The sequence below is a fragment of the Homalodisca vitripennis genome, chromosome 8 (assembly GCF_021130785.1).
Source record: "Homalodisca vitripennis isolate AUS2020 chromosome 8, UT_GWSS_2.1, whole genome shotgun sequence".
NCBI classification, from domain to species: Eukaryota; Metazoa; Arthropoda; class Insecta; order Hemiptera; family Cicadellidae; genus Homalodisca; species Homalodisca vitripennis.
The window spans coordinates 115,731,799-115,756,953 of record NC_060214.1 but is presented as its reverse complement, the minus strand read 5'-3'; the positions used below and the strand labels follow the sequence as shown (position 1 = coordinate 115,756,953).

At 34.2% G+C, this 25,155-nt stretch overlaps 1 protein-coding gene and 1 non-coding gene across 2 annotated transcripts in view; both read left to right on the top strand.

Moving 5' to 3' along the window:
- Positions 1-25,155, top strand: part of LOC124367963 — a 443,446-nt gene that overhangs the window by 323,770 nt on the left and 94,521 nt on the right. The gene's annotated exons all lie outside the window — the stretch shown is intronic.
- Positions 18,781-18,852, top strand: Trnae-uuc. The gene has a single exon. It is a non-coding gene; the product is annotated as a tRNA-Glu (tRNA).

The window sequence follows — 25,155 nt, the reverse complement described above, 5'->3', positions numbered from 1 at the left end:
TCCACCTTCCTCTACGATCAGTGCAGCGTCTGAAATCGGACGCTTCACAGACTTATTGACTCCTTTAGTCATCGTTCTGAAAAGATAAATAAAATTGGAACGACGAAAGCTCAAAACGAGGCGCTTGTGTATCGTTTCGATATTAGAGACACATATACAACAAAATATAGGTGTAATCTAGATGAAAGAGGCATTCTCATTGTCTCGTCATGTGCACAACTGAGCACACTACGATGTCTCTGACACGATTCCAAAGGATGATGGAGTATCCGAGTTTTCTACGACATAACGAGCTTTGGTTGGAAGAGTTTTTTTATTTGATTTATTATTTTACCAACGGCAGTAGCTAATGTATACCTAATTCAATAGATTGACAATTAAGAAGAATACATGCGGTTCACAATACAAATGACAGATTAAGAAAATAAACAATGATAGCAATTACAAACCCATAAGATATAAGTACCTAAAGCATACCTTATTATTTTGCTGTAAAAAGATTAAATCAACAAAAGCAGTAGCAAGAGCAATATAACGTCCAGTCCTTATAAGCATCACAGTACCCCAAAACCCACACAATTAACCAAATATAAAGAATAAAACTAAACGGATAAAGCGCCAATGCAGGACCTCCCGTCTTCGACTATTCATACCATAATTGCATAAGTGGGGGGGGGTGGGGGGGGGGGGGGGTGGGGGGGGGGGGGGGTGGGGGGGGGGGGGGGTGGGGGGGGGGGGGGGTGGGGGGGGGGGGGGGTGGGGGGGGGGCCATTGATAAGTCCACGACAGATAATTGATATGTCCATAACAGTCAATTGATACTTCCATAATAGACTATTGACATGTCCATGACATTCCATTGATAAGTCCATGACAGATAATTGATATGTCCATAACAGTCAATTGATACTTCCATAACAGTCTATTGACACGTCCATAACATTGCATTGTTAAGTCCATGACAGTTAATTGATACGTCCATAACAGTCTAATGATACTTCAATAACTGTCTATTAATACGTTCATAACAGTTCATTGATAGGTCCATGAAAGTTAATTGATATGTCCATAACAGTCTATTGACACGTCCATAAAAGTCCATTGATAAGTCTACGACAGTTTATTGATACGTCCATAAAAGTCTATTGATACTTCAATAACTGTCTATTAATACGTTCATAACAGTTCATTGGTAGGTCCATGAAAGTTAATTGATATGTCCATAACAGTCTATTGACACGTCCATAAAAGTCCATTGATAAGTCTACGACAGTTTATTGATACGTCCATAACAGTCTAATGATACTTCAATAACTGTCTATTAATACGTTCATAACAGTTCATTGATAGGTCCATAACAGTTAATTGATATGTCTATAACAGTCTATTGACAGGTTCATAACAACCCATTAATACATCTATAACAGCCCATTGATACGCCTGTAAAGAGTTTATTGTTACGTCTCTAACAGTTTCCCGTTTTAAGTCTATACGCTGACGTTTGATCAGTCATACTGTTTCATAACATGGAAAATCCCATTTTCTTACAGGATGGAGTTCTGATAAAAGAAAATAATAAAACTCCCGATTATAATTTTCACTCGCCCTTTATAAAAATATGCTTAACCAATTAACATTTCATCCTTAAAATCGTCTTAACTTACTGACAAATGATCAATTGATCATCCTCCTGGAATAGTCAGAACTGCTGTGAGGATCAGCAGAAGAGATTGTTTGCGGTCTGCAAGAAGGTGGCGAAAGTGGTTTACAGGAGTGGAGAGTCAACATCCTTCGGTCCTTGATAATTCTCCTCCGTGCCACTATCATTGAATAGGTGAGGATCAAAAGTGCCCTTGACATTATCAAAGTTACCCTGCATACGATAGAGATGTAACTTATCACGTGTTCGCAAACTGTGCAAAGGTCGCCGATATTATTGTTTCGACTTTGCTGGAAGACTAGAGGAGGGCCGTATTGACAAACAATCCTTGGATGTTACTGTCGCACTTGTTTACTAAAGCTCGTGTAATATGGTAGTCTGGTTGAGTAAATCAATGATCCAACCACCCCGCACCACCCCACCCTCTGTTTCATACTATCTGTGCTAAAAGTGGAACACATAATCCGCATACATTCACGTTTTATCAGAAGCTGTCGTTTGATATTCATGGTCGTTTTTTCCGTAGTGCTCTGAAAGTTCGCTGCACATTTGGAATAGATCCCTTTGATGCAGATCTGAAGTTAAATTTATTTTGTATACCACCAATGAACAATTATTCATAATTTTCTATTAATAAGACAAGAGTTTAATTATTTCTGGATTTTTATAAAATCCCTAATACCTTGAAGTTTGTTTTTGACTATGGAGGGATTGTGAAGAAAACAGAACATTGCGGAAATTTGCCATCGTTCAATGATACAAAAAAATCAGTGACACTACGTTTCGAGATCCGCAATCTGATCTCTTCTTCAGGTAAATAACTAATCTAACACATAATTACAAACTAGGGTAAAATAAACAAATCATACCAGAGCGTTGTGACACGCGTAAATCAGGAATCACAACCACCATGTTGTGTGTGAACTTTACTAACTCTAAAACATGCACTTAATAAATAACTAAACAAAACACTAATCATTAAAACTGAAATAAAGAATGCAGGTCACAATAGGTGCATTCGTCGACCAACCACCTACGACTAGATCGGATTGCAGATCTCGAAACGAGTGTTACTAATTTTTTGTAGCACGTAACGATGGAAAATGTCCGGAAAAATCCTGTTTCCTACACAATCCCTAAGAGTTAAAAACGGTACTCTAGATTTTGTTTAAAATTCCGACCAAAATTCTTACGAATCACGGTTACTATTAATACAATTTTAATTACGCTCAAATAATATTCATTGGAATCCATTTACACGGAAATATATTTATAAAGCTAACGAAAAATAAACTAGCGCAGGAAAGGTAAACAAAGGAGACCAATCCTATTAAACGATTGTTCGAAGTCATGTTTGAAATCTGGTCTATGGAAGGATTGTGAAGGAAAGAGAACATTTCCGGAAATTTGCCATCGCTCAATGATACAAAACATCAGTAACACTACGTTTCGAGATCCGCAATCCGATCTCTTCTTCAGGTAAATAACTAACCTAACACATAATTACAAACTAGGTTAAAATAAACAAATTATACCAGAGCGTTGTGACACGCGTAAGTTAGGTACATACAGTAACTGATTATGTACATAGTTACAATATGTACTTACATAACTGTACATCACTACTTAAGTCTGAAAAAGACACTAAATTAATTTACTTCGTCAAAAAGAGAACACCATCTAAAATTACTCGAGCTGTATTTATGCTACTACAAATATAGTGTTTTGTAATTCTGAGTGAAAAGGTTATGTAGGATTGAAATTGTCAGTGTGACATAGTCCCTACGTAAACAGAACGTTAAACAAATTAATATGAAGCATTTAAGGCATTAAAATGCTTATTCCATATAGCTTACAACTAAATAAACTGTACAAACCGTTGAAATATATTCACCGTTTAATCAGAGGAAACGATTTAAACGCTACAAAAAAAAACTAACCACCTTAAAACAAACAACTAACTATATAATGAATAAATAAAAAGGAATGAATAAAAAACGTATTAAGCAGTTGAGCAATATTTTAAAACACAAAACTTGAGGGATAACAAACTGATATTTACGACCACTCCCGGCCACGCAAGGTACAAGTCTGGGATGTAGTCAGCATTGATCGACCTAGCTCCGATCTATACAATGTATAGATATACAATGATTGCTGTAACTAATATCTTCTACAAGACACTAATGTATCAAGCAGTAGAGCATCTATGTATTGTACAAAACAGAACTTGAGGGACAACAGACTGGTATTTACGACCACTCCCGGCCACGCAAGGTACAAGTCTGGGATGTAGTCAGCATTGATCGACCCGGTTCAGATCTATACAATGTACAGATATACAATGATTGCTGTATGTAATATCTTCTACAAGACACTAATGTATCAAGCATTTGAGCATCTATGTCTTGTACAAAACAGAACTTGAGGGATAACAGACTGGTATTTACGACCACTCCCGGCCACGCAAGGTCCAAGTCTGGGATGTAGTCAGCATTGATCGACCCGGTTCTGATCTATAAAATGTACAGATATACAATGATTGCTCTAACCAATATCTTCTACAAGACATTAATGTATCAAGCATTTGAGCATCTATGTCTTGTACAAAACAGAACTAGAGAGACAACAGACCAGTATTTACGACCACTCCCGGCCACGCAAGGTACAAGTCTGGGATGTAGTCAACATTGATCGACCCGGCTCCAATATGTACACTACACAGATATTCAATTATTGTTTTAGAACGATACTCACTTCTTTACTTGTATGCATTACTTTTTCATATTGTTTGTAATATTGACATGTTTAAATATTCTTATGTGATAGTTAACTTTAAAAAATAGTTTTCTCTTGACTTACTCGAAAAGATGAACTTTAGAAATTGTCCTTTTAATCTACAAACGGTGTATCGTAATGGGTGTCTCAATTCAGTGGGCAGGGAGAGCTGATTGTTTTGTAATAGAGTAATATCTTAATCGTTTGACGAACATTTTCTTGTAAGTAATTATTTTTTCTCTTCTGCAATTTAAAATTGTGTAATGTACAATACTATAGTGTATACCACATTAGCTGTAGTTTTTAAGATGGATAATGTTTTTTTAATATGTATTTCAACATTAAATTTGGAGTTCTTTTGATATTGAATATGATTCTTTCATTAAATCTTGTTACGTGCAAAACCAACTGTTTAAATGTTAAATTATCAATTCTTAGCTCTGCCTGCAAATGTTAAAATATGGTATCATACAACTATTTCTACGTATCTACAATTTATTCTGCTTTTTTAATAATTTTATAGCTCGAACTGTATTCACATTTTAACAAAACAGTTTCAGCTTTATTACACACATTTTGCGTTGCAGTAAAATCTAATATTAATAAAATTTGGATGAATTTGTCCAACATTGTTTTAAATGATGAATAGATGCATTTGTAAACAAATTGTGACTCTGAAAAAACTGATTATCATCCTAGTTCGTCTCTAAACATCTGCTTTAAAAATAAAAATTGTTGTTGTTTCACAATAAAATACAAGCGTTACCGTTACCGTTATCGTAATAATAATAAAATTATTGCACCCACTCAGATACAACGATGACAAAGTTTTATACTTGTCACATGTTTTTAGAGAGCATATGTTTTTAATAGAAATTATGTCCTTAGTTCAAATCAGCTGTTTATAAAACTGCAAATATCAGTTCTTAAAAGTCAGTTGTTTATTCGAATAACAGTTTTCAAAGCGATTCCAGGAAGGAATTCTTGGAAAAGAACTGATAGTTTTCAAAGCAAAGGAAGGAATTCTTGGAAAAGAACTGATAGTTTTCAAAGCAAAGGAAGGAATTCTTGGAAAAGAACTGATAGTTTTCAAAGCGATTCCAGGAAGGAATTCTTGGAAAAGAACAGATGGCAGGGCCGTGGTAAGGATATCCTTTTCAAATGGTACAATAAATACTCTTGAATAGCAGAGTGTTCTGACTCTGATGTCAGAGTAGAAAATTGTTTATAAGTGACAATTCCGAGTATTTGATTGGGCAGCTCCAACAAGTCTCATTAATATTTTGAGCTCTTTTAGGCCAGTGTGGAAGAATTTAAAGTAGCAGTGTGTAAATGTTTCTGGTAAAAGCACTTTTTATATTATATGTTGGAACCCTGTGAATAATTTTAATCGGAAGTAAGCATATTTAAGAAACAGTATTTGTGTTCATAGTTAAGAAGTTAACATGTATTCCAATCAATGCACATTTCTGACTGTCTCTCGTTTCAGATTTTACATGTCTAGAAGAACTTCTGATGTGAACGACCATAGTAGAGTTTGACTCATTGCCACAATTTAAAAAATATTACATACATAGGTCTGAGAAACCTACTTCAATTACAAAGCGCCCACTTCCGGGGATTACAATTTTCTTCCGGTTTAATGTACTTCCGGTGCCGGTAACGTTAAAATACAATACTTCCCAGTCTCGCAGGACATCGAAAAAAAACAAATGTGTAGCGTCACCTAGGGGATGTAACCATATTTAAACCCTTTATTGTTAATGGGGTTAAATAACAGTTTTAATGAATGAATTTTTACTTTATTGAGAGCACAACTCACATTTTTGTAAATGTTCCTCTTTATATGACATTGGGGTATTACAAAACAAAAAATAATTATTCTAATGGTTGCAATCACAGTTAAAACCCTACGTATTTTGTATCTTCATGAAAATACTTCATTTTTCTGTCATGAGGCATATCTTTACTAAACTTCAACTTCCCGAGATATCGGGAAGTGGGAGAATTGGATTGGGAATGGGAGAAATTCACCGCATTGGACATTGACAGTGAAATGGTAAAATAATGTACTATGGTTGTTTAGCTGTTGTCAATAACCACTTCACTACCAATGTCCGTGAGTAATGCACCATTAAAAAGCATTTACACCATTGGACATTGGCAGTGAAATGGTAAAATAATGTACTATAGTTGTTTAGCTGTTGTCAATAACCACTTCACTACCAATGTACGTGAGTAATGCACCATTAAAAAGCATTTACACCATTGGACATTGGCAGTGAAATGGTAAAATAATGTACTATAGTTGTTTAGCTGTTGTCAATAACCACTTCACTACCAATGGCCGTGAGTAATGCACCATTAAAAAGCATTTACAGCATTGGACGTGCGCAATGGAAGTGTTAGTGACAGCATTATATGTTATCATATTATAATCCTTTTACTACCATATCCGGATGCAGTAGACTGCTATAAAACCTAGATGTCATAGCGGGAGTTCTAATCTTGTGTACAATATTACATACCTCATTCGTTGACACGTTCTAATGAATGATATCATGTTACAATAATTACGTTATAACAGACGAGATGTTGTCTTTAATGACATACGGTATAACGATATCATGTGACATATAATCGTATAACTGTTATTAGTTATCGATATGTTATCATTTAATCCTTTTACTACCATATCCGGATGCAGTAGACTGCTATAAACCTAGATATCATAGCGAGAGTTCTAATCTCGTGTACAATATTACATACCTCATTCGTTGACACGTTCGGTAATAAAATATCATGTTACAAGAATTACGTTATAACTGACGAGATGTTGTCTTTAATGACATATACGATATCTTGTAAGTTATAAACGTGTAACTGTTGTTGGTTATCTTATAACTGTTATTGGTTGTCTAATAAATGTTATTGGTTGTCGTATAATTGTTATTGGTTATCTTATAACTGTTATTGGTTGTCGTATAATTGTTATTGGTTATCTTATAACTGATATTATTGGTTGTCATGTAACAGTTATTGGTTGTCGTATAATTGTTATTGGTTATCGTATAACTGTTATTGGTTATCGTGTAACTGTTATTGACCTTTGATATGTTATCATATAATCCTTTTACTACCATATTCGGATGCAGTGACTGCTATAAAACCTAGATATCATAGTGGGAGTTCTAATCTCATATACAATACCTCATTCATTGACACGTTATAATGAATGATATTGTTACAATAATTAAGTTATAACAGGCGAGATGTTCTCTTTAATGACATATACGATATCTTGTGACATATACTCGTATAACTGTTATTAGTTATCTATATGTTATCATTTAATCCTCCAGTTAGTGACACCTATCACTCAAGATATTGGGGAAAAATGTCATTCCTGTCTGTCTATTTGCCTGTCAGTCCCCACGATATCTGAAAACGAACTGACCTATAGAATTGACAGTTTGCACGAAGCTTCATTTCTATAAAGACAACATCAAGTTCAATGTTGGTGCATGTCACTCCATGAGATTTAGCTGAGCTGAATTTCGTGAACACTTTGCATTGGTCTTTTGGGTGAACAATAATTGCATTGGGGAAAATCACAGAATAAATAAATTAATTTTTTAAACAGTCTGAGTGGAATCACGTGACTTTTATACATGTGGCATAGCAACACTTGCAGCTGGCTTGGACTTTTATATGCAGCCTGTCACTAGACACGTGGTGTGGTGTTCTTCCGCCTTGTATACATTTAGTTATGCAGTGGCATGTACACTCTATTAAAAGTATTTCACTATGATATTTAGCTACTTTAATAGAAGTAAAACAATTAAAGACTCTTGGAGCAATCGGACAATTTTTTTAAGTATTAGTAGATGTTAATAAAAAACAATACTTTTCTAAATTGTTTATTTTTTTGACGACGCCTTTCGAAACCAGAGGTTTCATCATCAGGCGACTCCAAAAATAAATATTTACGTTATTTGTGTTACAATTAATATTAAAATACCATATGGTGTAAAAATATGCAAATACAAAAATTTTGAAAATATTTCAGCCAGTATAAAAAATAAGATATTACTGCAGTTTAATTTTTGAATAAATTGAGAAGAAAGAAGACTATAATTTTCAATAGGGTCCTCTTCATTGTTTATAAATTTTCTTTTATTTCTGTTTATGTGGAGTTTTTTCCCAAAGCATTTAAGTTTATTGGTTTTGTTATTTCTTTTATTAATTTTAGATTTTTAATTCATAGATTTCGACCAAATGTATATTGGACAAACAATAAGATAAATAAAAACACGATTTAAAGAGCATTTATCACACACACAAAAGTGGAAGAGTTAATAAATCTGCTGTAGCCAAGCACTGCATTGAATCAGGACACGGAACATCACTTAAAAATCTAAAATTAATAAAAGAAATAACAAAAACAATGAACTTAAATGATTGGGAAACACTACACAACTTAAATAGAAATACAGAAAAACTCATAACCAATTGAAAATTCCAGTCTTCTTTCTTCTCAATTTATTCAAAAATTAAACTGTAGTCATTATCTAATCTTTTATACTGGCTGAATATTTCCAACATTTGTATATTTGCATATTTACACCATATGGTATTTTAATATTAACTGTAACAAAAATAATGTAAATATTTATTTGTGGAGTCGCCTGATGATGAAACCTTTGGTTTCGAAAGGCCTCGACCAAAAAGTAAACAATTTGGAAAAGTATTGTTTTTATTAACATTTTTAGTAATATTTAATTAAAATAATCTTTATACATGATGGAAGGATTTCGATAACAAAAGGCTCGTAGATGCACGTGGATGACGCGGAATCACGCAGGGGTTTCCACTAGTAGGTCACGCACACGCCATAGGCTCTGTGTGGGGGTAGGCCCGGGCTGAACCAAGGACACCCTTTATTGACTGCCCCAACAAGTGGTGCCCCCCTCCCCCCGCACAATTTTACTACGGTAGTAAGCGCACCTCGCCGTCACTCGCCACTTCCGGTTCCTGTCGAATACAGCAGCGAAGGGGTGTACTTAGCCTGCTGGGTAAAAAAGGACAAAATTATCATTTTTGTCACATTCGTGTCACAAAAACGTATTTCGTGATAATTTGATTCCAAAACAGTTTTTTACAAACCCATAACAATCATTTTTTCACCTACAAGACAGTATTTTTACTATGCGTAGAAAATCAGCTTGTGCTGAATTAAAGTTTATATAATTTTCACCAATATGATTTCTACTTGCAACAGACTATTCAAAAACTGAGTTCAAAAACCACAGAAAACATTAGACGCACCCTATAAACCTAACAAATTAAGTAAGTAGAAAATGTGCGTACTTTAAATCTACTAAACTGACTTGACACACAACAACTTGACAACTTAAGTGATCAAGTGTACAAAAAATAATAAGCTTACATAAACAAAAAAAATTGTTTACCATAATATTATAATTTAATATTTAGAAAGATTTATATTTAGAAGGAGTATTAGAAATGTTAAGGATGGCATTGCTTAAAGTTTTTCCGTATACGTTCAGAAAAACTTGGTAATTTATATCGTTCCGATTGCCTAAAACATTAAAATGTCAAGGTATTCAACATGTTGTATTAGTCCGATTCGTAAAACGTTAGAGTAAGCTTATATATGTACATACGTTTAGGGCGTAAGCGTGTTATTGACTGGTATTAATGAATTCTTATTTAGTTCTCGTAATTTGTTTGTTCTATATACGAATTTCTCGCGAGATCGGGAGTTTTTAATTTCCATTGTAAAAAGTTAAGTATTGTACATGTCCATAGGCTATATTCACTAGGATTTCAATCGTTTATAACTGCTACTAGTAGTTATGAATAAGAGTTCAAATAAAGAGGCCTGTCTTTAAAAGATTTGTTAAGTATTGTACATGTCCATAGGCTATATTCACTAGGATTTCAATCGTTTATAACTGCTACTAGTAGTTAAGAATGAGAGAGTTCAAATAGAGAGGCCTGTCTTTAAAAGATTTGTTAAGTATTGTACATGTCCATAGGCTATATTCACTAGGATTTCAATCGTTTATAACTGCTACTAGTAGTTATGAATAAGAGTTCAAATAAAGAGGCCTGTCTTTAAAAGATTTGTTAAGTATTGTACATGTCCATAGGCTATATTCACTAGGATTTCAATCTTTTATAACTGCTACTAGTAGTTATGAATAAGAGTTCAAATAAAGAGGCCTGTCTTTAAAAGATTTGTTAAGTATTGTACATGTCCATAGGCTATATTCACAAGGATTTCAATCTTTTATAACTGCTACTAGTAGTTATGAATAAGAGTTCAAATAAAGAGGCCTGTCTTTAAAAGATTTGTTAAGTATTGTACATGTCCATAGGCTATATTCACAAGGATTTCAATCTTTTATAACTGCTACTAGTAGTTATGAATAAGAGTTCAAATAAAGAGGCCTGTCTTTAAAAGATTTGTTAAGTATTGTACATGTCCATAGGCTATATTCACAAGGATTTCAATCTTTTATAACTGCTACTAGTAGTTATGAATGAGAGTTCAAATAGAGAGGCCTGTCTTTAAAAGATTTGTTAAGTATTGTACATGTCCATAGGCTATATTCACTAGGATTTCAATCTTTTATAACTGCTACTAGTAGTTATGAATAAGAGTTCAAATAAAGAGGCCTGTCTTTAAAAGATTTGTTAAGTATTGTACATGTCCATAGGCTATATTCACTAGGATTTCAATCGTTTATAACTGCTACTAGTAGTTATGAATGAGAGTTCAAATAAAGAGGCCTGTCTTTAAAAGATTTGTTAAGTATTGTACATGTCCATAGGCTATATTCACTAGGATTTCAATCGTTTATAACTGCTACTAGTAGTTATGAATAAGAGTTCAAATAAAGAGGCCTGTCTTTAAAAGATTTGTTAAGTATTGTACATGTCCATAGGCTATATTCACTAGGATTTCAATCTTTTATAACTGCTACTAGTAGTTATGAATAAGAGTTCAAATAAAGAGGCCTGTCTTTAAAAGATTTGTTAAGTATTGTACATGTCCATAGGCTATATTCACTAGGATTTCAATCTTTTATAACTGCTACTAGTAGTTATGAATAAGAGTTCAAATAAAGAGGCCTGTCTTTAAAAGATTTGTTAAGTATTGTACATGTCCATAGGCTATATTCACTAGGATTTCAATCGTTTATAACTGCTACTAGTAGTTAAGAATGAGAGTTCAAATAGAGAGGCCTGTCTTTAAAAGATTTGTTAAGTATTGTATATAGTCCATAGGCTATATTCACAAGGATTTCAATCTTTTATAACTGCTACTAGTAGTTATGAATGAGAGTTCAAATAGAGAGGCCTGTCTTTAAAAGATTTGTTAAGTATTGTACATGTCCATAGGCTATATTCACAAGGATTTCAATCGTTTATAACTGCTACTAGTAGTTAAGAATGAGAGTTCAAATAGAGAGGCCTGTCTTTAAAAGATTTGTTAAGTATTGTATATAGTCCATAGGCTATATTCACAAGGATTTCAATCTTTTATAACTGCTACTAGTAGTTATGAATGAGAGTTCAAATAGAGAGGCCTGTCTTTAAAAGATTTGTTAAGTATTGTACATGTCCATAGGCTATATTCACTAGGATTTCAATCGTTTATAACTGCTACTAGTAGTTAAGAATGAGAGTTCAAATAGAGAGGCCTGTCTTTAAAAGATTTGTTAAGTATTGTATATGTCCATAGAGTATATTCACAAGGATTTCAATCTTTTATAACTGCTACTAGTAGTTATGAATGAGAGTTCAAATAAAGAGGCCTGTCTTTAAAAGATTTGTTAAGTATTGTATATAGTCCATAGGCTATATTCACAAGGATTTCAATCTTTTATAACTGCTACTAGTAGTTATGAATGAGAGTTCAAATAGAGAGGCCTGTCTTTAAAAGATTTGTTAAGTATTGTATATAGTCCATAGGCTATATTCACAAGGATTTCAATCTTTTATAACTGCTACTAGTAGTTATGAATGAGAGTTCAAGTAGAGAGGCCTGTCTTTAAAAGATTTGTCCTTAAGGAAGGACAAGCCTAACATAACTTGTCCATTAAGAAGGCCTAACCTTCCTTTTTCTGTTTTAGAAGTTAAACCGATGGGTCAATCATTGGTCAATATAGGCCGGTTTTCAAGGGCGTAGCCAGAGAAGGAGTCAAAGTGGATCTAGCCTACCCCCCAAACGTTCAATTCCTTTTGTAGTAAACTTTTATTATATAAATAACTCAATATTACTGACAAGTACTGCTGAAAGATCATTCTCAACAAAGAAATGGGTCAAGAACTTTAAGGAATAAATTGGGGCCTTAAACTCTGTCCACTACAGGAAAAATTCAGTTGCCTCGACTCCCCTCAATTTTTTCCTCGCTACGATCTTACCGGTGTTTTATATTTACTGTACTTTACACCGGTGAACTTCTTATTGGCTGAGCGTAAGTGAAAACCATTTCGCAAAGACGGCGTCATTTCGTATGTATTCGTCTTCACAAGATGACAATCAAACGGTTTGAGTTAACCTACACGACATCAACCTATGTGAATTGACCTATGCATATTAACCTGTGTGAGTTAATCTATACGTGTTACCCTTTGTAAATGAGCCTATATGTGGTAACGAACATGAGTTAACCTGTATTTGAGTTAACCTATACGTGTTTCCCTATGTGAATTGACCTATGCATATTAACCTGTGTGAGTTAATCTATACGTGTTAACTTATTTGAGTTAATCTATACGTGTTATTCTTTGTGAATTACCCTATATGTGTTAACCAACATGAGTTAACCTATACGTGTCATTCTTTGTGAGTTAACCTATACAGACAGCCTGTGTGAGTTAACGTATACGTATCACCATTTGTGAGTTAAAACATACGTGGTACCCTTTGTGAGTTAACCTAAATGTGTTTACCAACATAACTTAACCTGTACAGACTTAAACTGTATGAGTTAACCTATATATTTTAATCAACATGAGTTACCCTGTGTGAGTTAACCTATGCGTGTTACACAATGTCTCCAAACACATTGAAATCACCAATCAATTTTGATGACCATATCTCAATGAAAGGGAATTTTTAAGGTAAAAAATGTATCTAGAAAGTGTAGTGAAGTGGGTCAAGCTTAAAAAGTGTTCTATATATATATAATATTATGCTTTCCTAGTCTATAGTTTAATAATATTAATTATTTTTATATGTTTCATTCATTATCAGTGTGGTTGCCAGAGTAAATAAAAAAAACTAAAACTCTAATAAAAATTAAACTTTGTCATTGCAGGTGGCAGATCTAAGCTATAGAATACAAATTTCAAATTACGTGCATTAACTGCTTTCCTTGAGGGCTTTCTCTATCGATTTCACGAAAGCCGGGCTACACAATGGGCTCTCGTATCCAGACTGGATTGGCGGATAAGCTCTAGATCCGACTGTTTTCAATCATTGCGTTCTATCATTAAAAGGGTCTAGCAATAACCTGCTTTCACCCATCGCTATAACGTTATAATGCTGAAACTTCCAATGTGTTCTAATTGAGTATTCAATAACGATTTCTTATTCGTATGCTTTCGTGTTTTCTATTTATAGTTTTATGAAACTACACCACTATATGTGTTGTATATACCTTATAGCAAGGTCTAAGTTTTCTGTATATTCATAAAGTAATAATAACACCACTACTTTTATATTGAAATATGTTTAATAAACGACGTGCATATTACAGATCTTTCCAGTTTCGCCAAAAGCTTGGTTACATGTTTTCAAAAAATACGTTCAATTTTATATACGAAAAACTGTTCTTTTTTTATCGACCTAGAAATTGCTGCAGGAAACCCAAACTGCATAAAAAATTGCATCGCATGGTTATGTACAAAAACATATCTGAATAAAATTAATGAAAGAACAGGTATAATTATTACAAGAGATGTTTGAAATTACTCCCGTTTGCATCCGACGTAATGCCGAGCTCTTCGTAACAGTGTCGGTTTACGGTACGAGTATTTTTAGTGGTGTCTCGTACCAAATAAAATACAATCAAGGGATCCTGGAGGTCAGTGGAGAGGACATTTCCCCTAAGTCATCGTCTTGGTTACTAATTGGTCGGGGAAATCCCACACTCACAAGGGTATCCATTGAACCATAAATCTTCAAACGCGAAAAGATCATTTTAACATATGTACCAAAGGACCGTAAAAAAGAACAGATTGACAGAAACAGTATATAAGAGAGCCTGTTTTGGTTAAAGTAATGGAGTTTAGAGGAATACACATAATTAATCACAGCTGGTTCGGATATCCTATGAAAAGATTTATTCAAACACTCGGAAAACTAAGTACTCAAAGCAACCAAGCAGGTACTCGGAGTACTAAGTACTCAAGTAGATATTTGAAGGACTAAAAACTCAAAGTACTAAAGTAAGTACTCGTAGTCCAAAGTACTTAAAGCACACAAGTTGTATACTCGCATTTATAAGTACTCAAAGCTCCCAAGAATTTACTAGGAGTACTAATTGCCCAAAGAACCTTAGTAGATACTAGGAATACTGAGTAATGAAGTAGGTACTCAATCCTAAGTACTTAAAGTATTCAAGTACCTATGTATTCGGAGTGCTATGTATTAAAAGTAATCAAGTAGGTACTCGGAGAACAAAGCACACAAATATGTATTCATAGTATTAAGTACTTAAAGAACTCAAGTAGATACTCTGAGAACTGAGTACTCAAAGCACCCGAGTATTCACTATGAGTAAGAAGTAATCAAACTACGCAATCAGGTACTTGGAGTGCTATGTATTCAAATTACTCAAATAGGTACTCGGAGTACTATGTACTCAAAGTATTTGATTAGGTACTCGGAGTTCTAAGTACCCAAAGTACTCAAGTTCTTGGAGGTTTCCAAAAGCCTCGAAGCTCTCTGAGGGCGGAAACTCCGATAAGCAAGCAGCCTTCCGACCTGCTTGTTACAGTATCTGTAACACAGTAACCTCAGTACTGTGTGGCACTACTGTAACAGGGAGTAACAGTAAATAGCAGTAACAAGAGTTACGTTAAAATTCATCTTGTTTTATTTTAGTGTTTAGACACACAAATTAAATAATTTACAAAGACCTTCACTTTTTTTGTCGATAACAGCGAAAAGAGGTACCAGTTTTGGTGCATTTGAACAAAACTGCAACTTTCAAAATTCATAACTCGGAAACTTTTGATTCAGTAAAATTAATTCTTTATATAAGAATGGTACATGTGTACTGTTTTTAATTATAACATTTTTGCCCACTTTTAGAATTATAAGATTATATAAATATATTTTTTTATAAAATTACTACCTTAACTTTTATTCTTGACCGAATGTTTCCAAAATTCGACATTCTTTGTCTAGTTGTGGAACTCTAAAAATCAGCATCTTACAGGTAAGCGTGTAATTTTTAACAGTGTATTTTGTATAAATCTTAATTTGTAAAAACGTTTTAATTGAACCGTGTTTGTTAATTTACCACTGCTGCCGCATCCTCGGGTTAAACCCGTAAACCCCCATACTGTCCAGAGCAGTGGGATTGTCTATTCCCCAAACTAGATCTGATAATCTAATTATTCTGATTTCTACGTATTCTGATTTACCAAATACCATATTTAATCTTAATTAATACGTTTCCCACATCAAATATATATATGAATGTTTGTGTGTTTGTCCTTTATGGAATCGCAAAATATTAGACAGACCATTATGAAAATTTGTATGTATACGTATTTTTTCCACGGAGAAGGTTTATAAGCTATGCGCATTGATGTAACTCACCACCAAGCGGCGCTGCAAAAGATAAAAAGTTTCAAAGCGCCTGCACACTATAAACTGCAATTACGAGACAGTTACGTATATTACATAGCCAAACACTATTTGAAGGCGCTAAGTTATTATGTATATTTGTCTTTAAGATACATTTCTGATTGAACTTTAAGTTTGAGTGTTAGACCACTTTATAATAAAGTACATGTACGTGTAAACATAAACATATTTTCTTGATCGTGGCAACAAGGCAAACTCTACATCGGCGTTGTAAATATAATTCAATTAAACCAGAAGTTCACATACACGAGCAAAGCTTACGAAAAGCGTGCAAAGCCGCGGGAAACAGCTAGTTTTAATTAAAAATGACGATTGTTCCATAGATATTGATCATTATTTAGGTATCTTTAAAATAGTATATTGACAGTGATCACAAATATGAAATATTAACATCGTTGAGTTCAATGTCGATAACATAGTTTTATAGAGCATTTATCCTTTGCTGTATTACTTTAGCAGGTCTAAGAACATCTGTATCTATAACCTTCTAGTGACCCACAAGGATATTAGTTCACCGCTGTCGTTGTCACTGTTTATTTATTTTGTTTATGTTATGTTCTTTTCTATTTTATGCGTCTGAAAACGTCATTACCGAAATATAGTTCCAATATCATTACAATTCCAAAGTATTTGCACAATGTGAAAAGTACCTATATTGTGTTGAGTACATCAACAAAGAGCCAACATTATTTGTGAAGTGCAATTACTATTTGTTAAGTGAACACGTTGTGTAAGTAGATAGACTACGCGATAAGTAAGTACCTACACTATGTGCGAAATACATACGTTGTGTTAAGTACTACTAAACCCACGGTTTTATAGCCTCTTACGATACCAAACTAAACACTCATAGATAAATATTCTAATAGCTTTACAAATTTCATTTCTTCGTTACCTGAGTTTTTGCACGTACACTTGCCGATGTTGGCGACTAACTCCGTACACAACTTTATTAATGGCGTTTTCCCTCTCGCGCAGATTACGTATTCATTCTACGAAGTCTTCTCCGGTAGTTACACTGTATTGTAGGAATGCCAAACACGTTACATTCGCTGCTGAACACCAAATAGTAACTTATACTCGGAGTTATCAATGGCATACATTTTAACAGTGAGTAAAAATGGCATTTTATGATCAAGTTGAATCTTCTTCATTTGTTTAAAGTAACCCTCAGTTTTATTCCAAAGGAAGATTGGTCTCTGACATTTCTTTATGGTACAGGTTTTTTTTGTTCTCTTAGGACAAGAAGCCTATAAATTGTACTTAGTCCTTTAAGGACCTTTGCGCTGCTTTCGGAGTGGCAGTATATTTTTATGGGTAAGGTTGGGGGTAGGGGCCACCTTCTATCGAGATTCATGAGGAAAAGCTTAGGGCACTAATCTCAAGTCATTTCCCGTAGGAAGAAGTAGAAGCCAGCTCTGAACCAGCCTCCCCTGCAAAGCACACAGGGGGTGGCACACCCTTATGTCTACGCTGGCAAGAACCTTTGACTCTTAGGGAACAAACCCCAACAACTCCAACAGTCATCTCCCGCAGTAGAATAGGCCTATCGAATTACCCTTGCACCCCAGAATCTCAACATTTACAGTTAGTTATGTGCCACTCACACACATCACAAACGCACGCGCACAACCATTCAATTCGGTACACCAAATCCGTAATTTGGTTTAAAAAATACGATAAAAACCAATTTCCACTGAAGCACAAAGTTTTAATAAAACTACGCATTCTATATGTAAACGTAGGTTCCAAATTGGAAACAATGATCATATCTTTATAATTAGGTATTCTTTAATTTTTGTAATTAATGCAGGAAACCATACGATCTAAGATTCGACATAGCTGCTTTGTGACTACACTTACGGTTCACTTTTACATTAAAACTGGTAAAATCCAACAATTCTAATATAAACGCAATGTGGCAGCCATTGTTCTCAGTGAGGAATTAATTAATCTTGGAAAAATTCGAATAAATGTAAGTTTTTGGTGTACGTATTGGAGTTCGTATATATATATCCTTAGATTATGCCCACTATCTCAGGAGATGATCATCTACTCATGGTGATAAAATTATATAACCCCATGAGAAGATGAATGTAGAACCTATCCACAAATCTGGAAACATTTCTATCTCCTAAGAGGGTTGACTACCTAAAATATTATAGCCAAGGATGGTATGTCTCGTCAAGAATACCTGGCCAGTTGTGCTCGGCAGTTTAAGGAATCTTCTTAGCTTTATTGAATACTGCCGGAGTACGAAATAGGCCCTTAAGATCCAAGTGATTCGCAATAGGCTACCCCTCAGAATAATAGGCAATATCCATTTAACTGCTTTCTAATTGGGACCAGCCATTGTACGATTAACATTCACTAAAGTACTGTAGGGGGGTGCCCTCCATCTGATATTAAAGTGTCAAAGGCAAGCTCCCATGTGGTCTAGTGGCTAGGATATCTGGCTTTCACCCAGAAGGCCCGGGTTCGATTCCCGGCATGGGAATATAATTTTGTTCCGAGAAGGCACGAGATAAACGACATACGTATATTATATCATATATAAATTAATTATATTTATATTTAGTAGCTTGTCTAGGGACTTTTGTGGTCCAATATTTAAAAAATTTTGCGGTTTATGCTGAGAAATTGAATAACGAAATATCCCTCCTGACTTTGTCGGAAGAAAGGTACACATACATGGCCGTTATCTATATACAGTAGTTCAAACTGAAAGGTTTAAAACTGAACGAATTTAAACCGAAAAGTTTTAAACTGAAAATTTTAGATTGTTAATGCGCACAACATTAATAGAACAAAATCTTTTAATATTGGCATCTTAATACAAACATAACTCTTTCAAACAATAATACACTCCATAATCTTAAAACCTTACAAGGAAAAAAGTGTTTTGAACATATAAGTTGTATTGTAAAAACAAGGAATATTTAGTTACAATTAATCCGAAATATTTAAAGGTTAAATTGGATACTTCTATAACTTTAACTACTATGATCATGAAACCTTAAGAGTTATCAAAAATTATTTAAGAAAAAATGTTGTTTCAAATTGCTTAAAAATGTTCAAAAAAGTGTAATTTTGAGATAAAAACAAAATTAAAGTAAATGACCTGAGAATTGTAAAACATCTTATTTGCGCTATAATTCATAATAACTCATATATATATATATATATATATATATATAAAAAAACCATTACTTTTCCAAACTATGAATGTCCGCCATCTTGTAACCGGAAGAGATATCGATAAAAGTATAGAATAAGAGGTGTTTAAAACTACATTATATATTATGTTTTATGTTCTGTTTTGGATGTACAAACATGCGATTAGCCGCCACCTTTATACTTTTTATTAATTAACACTGACTAATGAACTCACTTAAGATACATTCAAGTGTAATAAGCTTTATATATATATATATATACAGTATATATATATATATAATATATTATATATATATATATATATATATATATGTGTGTGTGAGTTAATCTTTATTATAGCGTACTGTAGAGATATTTTAATGATAATTAGGCAAGGTTCATTAAGGTCAGTCAGTCTTTTTTATTTCACAACATTGTCACTGTTATCTTTAACATACTTCGGAAGTACAATATTATTATAAAATTGTCTTCTTAAATTTGGTCTGATCGGGGTAATTTAGCATATCAGTAACCAGGCAATGGACGTTTCTTTAGAACAACCCAACGTATTCATTTTTCTGATTTATGAAAAAGAACAGACCTCTAACTTACACAATTTGTGTTCTATTTACAAATTAAAAATTATATGCAATTTATAGAGCTTTCCGTATGAAACTTTGGGTCTATCCCCCTCCCCAACCCCCGATGATACTGACAATAAAAAAGACGTGACAATTGCATGTTTGTATATTCCCATTTAAACATGCTGAGTATAGATTTCCTGGATACATCTGTCAAAAATATGGTCGATTCCGAACTTACTTACTTACACGTGACATTCCAAATGTGTGCCATCTCCTTATAGAATGTGGTAGAGACCTCATAATTTCACCACGCATATACTTTTCCTACTATATTTCAAATAAGGTATCGTCAATAGATGAGGGTTTTCCATAAGAAATTCTGGGGTTACCCTCTTCCCCTACACCAGTATCCAATTTCTGAAAAAAAGAGCGAAGTTACAAAAGTCACCAAAATGTACATTAATCAATATCGTACATTTTATAATGGCGATTTAAATACGATGAGTTTAGTCTTACTGGAAATAGCAGATAGAATAGAGAACAATAAAGGTCTAGCTATAATACGTGTAATTAACACGTAAGGCGTTTCAATACTTTTGCCTAACATAATATGATGAAAATTGGATCCGTACTCTGGCCTAACGCTGTAATAATATGATGACAATTATTGGATATCAAGGGGCCAATGAAAATTCGAACTATTCAACAGTTTGAATGATTGAACAAGAGTGTCAAAAGACTGAGAGCCAGATCAAATAATCTACCATTTGTAATCTTAAATATTCCAGTTACCAAAGTCCGCCAAATATATAAAGGTTTATCTCTTTTTGTGTATTTCTATATATCTCATGTCTCCTTTAGTTCAAACAAATATGACACTGTGAAGTCGTTATTTGAAGTGTTCTATACTAATAGAGCCTGTGCTGTCTATCACCCCACGATAAGCATGTAAGTACTTGTACGATGTTACATCAACACACATTACCGCCGCTTTGTTTTAAGCCCTCACCCCACCACCGCCGACTAAAGTGGGTCAATTGTTTAGTTGTCCTGCCAAAATTGTGTTCCAGCCTCCTGTTCCCTCCCACACCGGAACTGCGTTACATTTCCTGTAATAAAACCGGATATCACTGACAGCCGGAGCTGGCATGTTCACGTTACATCGTACACGAGTGCGTCACACCAACACCCGAGTGTTACTGACAACGGGCACTATAAAGTTAATTTTATATCGTACACGAGTGCGTCACACCAACACACGGGTGTTACTGACAACGGGCACTATAAAGTTAATTTTATATCGTACACGAGTGCGTCACACCAACACACGGGTGTTACTGACAACGGGCACTATAAAGTTAATTGTTATATCGTACACGAGTGCGTCATACCAACACACGGGTGTTACTGACAACGGGCACTATAAAGTTAATTTTATATCGTACACGAGTGCGTCATACCAACACACAGGTGTTACTGACAGCGGGAACTATAAAGTTAATTTTATATCGTACACGAGTGCGTCATACCAACACACGGGTGTTACTGACAACGGGCACTATAAAGTTAATTGTATATCGTACACGAGTGCGTCACACCAACAAACTGTTGTTAATGACAACGGGCACTATAAAGTTAATTTTATATCGTACACAAGTGCGTCACACCAACAAACTGTTGTTAATGACAGCGGTAACTATAAAGTTAATTTTATATCGTACACGAGTGCGTCACACCAACACACGGGTGTTACTGACAGCGGGAACTATAAAGTTAGTTTTATATCGTACACAATTGCGTCACACCAACAAACTGTTGTTAATGACAGCGAGCACTATAAAGTTAATCATATATCGTACACGAGTGCGTCACACCAACACACGGGTGTTACTGACAACGGGCACTATAAAGTTAGTTTTATATCGTACACGAGTGCGTCACACCAACACACGGGTGTTACTGACAACGGGCACTATAAAGTTAATTTTATATCGTACACGAGTGCGTCACACCAACACACGGGTGTTACTGACAACGGGCACTATAAAGTTAATTTTATATCGTACACGAGTGCGTCACACCAACACACGGGTGTTACTGACAACGGGCACTATAAAGTTAATTGTATATCGTACACGAGTGCGTCATACCAACACACGGGTGTTACTGACAACGGGCACTATAAAGTTAATTTTATATCGTACACGAGTGCGTCACACCAACACACGGGTGTTACTGACAACGGGCACTATAAAGTTAATTGTATATCGTACACGAGTGCGTCATACCAACACACGGGTGTTACTGACAACGGGAACTATAAAGTTAGTTTTATATCGTACACAATTGCGTCACACCAACAAACTGTTGTTAATGACAACGGGCACTATAAAGTTAATTTTATATCGTACACAAGTGCGTCACACCAACAAACTGTTGTTAATGACAGCGGTAACTATAAAGTTAATTTTATATCGTACACGAGTGCGTCACACCAACACACGAGTGTTACTGACAGCGGGAACTATAAAGTTAGTTTTATATCGTACACAATTGCGTCACACCAACAAACTGTTGTTAATGACAGCGGGAACTATAAAGTTAATCATATATCGTACACGAGTGCGTCACACCAACAAACGGGTGTTACTGACAGCAGGAGCTAAAAAATTTCACTTATCATCGTACCCTGGCGTTACTGACTGAAAAAGATGGAAAGTTCTTATTATATCGCACACAAGAGGGTAAAAAACCTTTTAAAAATTCTTACGTCGATTATTCCTTCAGGCTACGCACCCATTGGTCTCTAAATTAGTGAAAAATCCCATCTAGGTCTCTATAGTTGTGGAAATGTAATTTAAACGTTTAATTAAAATTATTCAACTGTTTTGTGTGAATATTGTTTTACGACAGCACAACCATATTTTAAATTAATTAAAAAAATATTTTCGATTTGTTTTCATCTACAGAGTGAAAGCATTGAGTAAACTTTATATTAAGAACACTTCTTATTTTAACCTTTTCTACAACCGCTATTAAGCACATTGTTAAGACAATATTCGGATAAGAAAATTAAAATGTTTAATAATAATAATATACTTTTAGTTGTACATATTGTAGCAAATATTACGTGTTGTATATAAAAGACAAAGTTGCTATCTAACTTTTACTATAAATTTAAAGACTGTTGCAAAACCCATCTTAGTTATCCTTTGACAGAAGTAAGCTTCTCAGATCTGTGTATGTGTAAATACTCTCTTGATCGGATACAAGGAAAAATCATCTATATTTTCTTGATCGCGGTTAAAAGGCAAACTCTAACATTGGTGTCAGAATGTAATTCACTCGAACCAGAAGTGGTCATACACGTGGCAAGTCTACGAAATTGTGTGCGAAGCCGCGGGCAACTGCTAGTATTTTATAAATTTAATATTTCAATAAAAACAGCCATGCGTAAAACTGAATCTCTACTGATTGTGTCACAATTAATATTTATTTTTCGGTTTATGGCTAATACAGATTTTAGTGATTATATTTCTTAAAAAAGGGTAAATTATTTGAATCCGGAGGTAAATATTTTACTGTTGGTGTTATACAAATAAATGTGTGATTTATGTATTCAAATCCATCAACTCTTATTAATTACACACATGTGTTTATTTATCATCGATGCATATTCACACTAGAGCCACTGCCCTTCTTGTTTGATTAAACTGCCGTTTCATTGTAATTTTTACCAGAATACATTTTTCAGCTAATCTCGTGAGGATCTCGCATTTTCGCCACTCGAGATGTAACAGAGGGAGTGAGAGGTGTGACCTACTTCCGCCCCCTTTTGTTTCCAGTTTCCCCCCACAAGATGAATTGCCTCTCGTCACCGCTTTTTTCATCTTCTTTTCTTCCCGAACTCGAGCCAAGTTTCACTGATACTCCCGAAAATATGTGTATTCCAACACATCCATCCCCGAGACAATCAGCTTTCCGCCCCAATCACTGTTGATCAAACCAAGATTTCTGGAGCTTCAAATCAGATCACTTCAAAGATCTGTTCACTCGTAGCGTACACGTAATTATTAATTTTAATACTATTTTAGAAAATAAAATTGTTAACGTTAACCTAACTTATGGTAACTTAGTCTGCTGATTTATTTTTACCATTTTAGTTTCATTAAATTAAAGTTACGTGTAATATTGTGCAATATTTCAGTTCGTTTTACCATCGAAATTTTGAATATGCAAACACAAAATCTCAATTTGTGATTTTTTTTAAATCGATACAACGAAAGAGATAGCATATATACTGGGCTGTAGACAGACTTCCCATTTTTATTTTTGACCATAAAATCAACAGAGGTCTTCCTTGGACCAATGTTCAAGTGTCTAGGATTCTACTATCAAGAGTTACCCCAAAGAAGGGCAGCCATACAGATTGACCCCCTTTGACCTTTTGACCTCAGATTCAATAGTGACCTTCTTTAGACCAATAGGAACCCATGTACTAATTTTCAAAACTTTGGAGTCTTTCTATCAAGAGTTAGCACAGACGAATGGTCAATGATATCGTTTCAAAAAGGCTCTATAGGGTTCATAATAATGTCAGATATTCAACTGGTTAGTCAAAAGAAATAAATAATTTGTTACCTAATTTTATTTCGTATGATTATAAAAAGTAATTGAAAATATGTGTACATATATACATAAAGCATTACATATACAAAAAATATATATTATATAGAGATTAGCTTTTTATGTATTGAAATATCTTATTCAAGCCCATTAAAACAAAACACAATACGATCAAACAATCAAAATATAAACAATAAATACAAAAAATTATAATATACCATGTTCTACAAATTCTTGTACGAAAAGAAGCTGATAAAACTTTTACTATTTTACAAATATAGATAAGCCAGATCATATTGGCGAAGAAGCTATTAGTTAATTTTTAAAAATTTGAATCTTAGATCAAGTTTCACGTTGTACGTACACTTAGCCAACTTGGAAAATGTATATAAGAATTCAGGAATATTTCAATTACTTCGAAACTGAAATTATCT